Here is a 1,087-nt window from a genome sequence, read left to right as displayed (position 1 = left end):
CTGAAACTTGCATTGAAATATGCCCTTCGGCCACACAGTTGAGGACAGGCTGGAAGGGGTGAATGGTCTATTCTTAGTCTTGTGAAAGTGTTTCTTGATATGTTGAAACAGTGTCAGAGGGTTGAGGAGAATGGAAACCAACATTTCGTTCCGTGCCGATCAGCTATCTTTAATTAATTTAGTCCCATTTGCCTACATTTGGCCCGTATCCCTCTCAACCCTTCTTATTCATGTATCCATCCAGATGCCTTTTAAATGTTGAAAGCCTCCACCAATTCTACTGGCAGCTCAGTCCAAAAACGTACCACCCTCTGTGTGAAAACGTCACCCCTTAGGTTCCTTTTAATTTTTTTCCCCTTTCACTCTCAACCAATGCCCCTCCAGTTTTGGACCTCCTCTACCCTGGGGAAAAAGACGTACAAAAGTTAAACAGGCAGATAAAATGCAAAGGAATAAAATATTGACTCTCTGTAGGGGGGTTGGATTTTGGGTTCAGCCATTTTTTTTCTGCTATTGGCATTTGGACATTTAAAAACTGTCGATAACACCAGCGTCTTCAATCACATATTGTGCATATTCACCGGTGTCAGTGAAATCCTACGCATGCTCCTCATTCTCCACTGAAACATCAAGCGACCTTCCCTCCATGGACCAATGGAGTACCGGAAGGAGTCTAATCCTCCTGCCAATCAGAGATAACCTGTAGTGCATGAATGCAGAAGTTCACCAGGAGCCGCAGAACACTGGTACGTGGGACTAATTTGGTCTGAGACAATAGTCAGCATGGACACGTTGGACTGAAAGGTCTGTTTCTGTGCTGAGTGACTCTGTAACTGAAGCATCGATTGTTTGTTGTTCAAAAATCAGATGAATTCAGCTTTGAATATATTCAATGACGTCCTAACTACAGGAAGATATCCCCACTTCTGAACTCAATTCCTCTTGTTAATATACCACTTGTCTTGCTTTTGTTTGCTCCACTTGTCCTTGCTGTTCCTCTCTGTCAATAAAGATTGAGGCTCACACCGGACTGCAACTTCCTTCCTTTGTGCAAACACCTGTGAATACCGCACTCTCTTTTCTCAAC

The sequence above is a fragment of the Chiloscyllium plagiosum genome, chromosome 50 (assembly GCF_004010195.1).
Source record: "Chiloscyllium plagiosum isolate BGI_BamShark_2017 chromosome 50, ASM401019v2, whole genome shotgun sequence".
Classification (NCBI taxonomy): Eukaryota; Metazoa; Chordata; class Chondrichthyes; order Orectolobiformes; family Hemiscylliidae; genus Chiloscyllium; species Chiloscyllium plagiosum.
Note: the sequence above shows the minus strand (reverse complement) of the source record.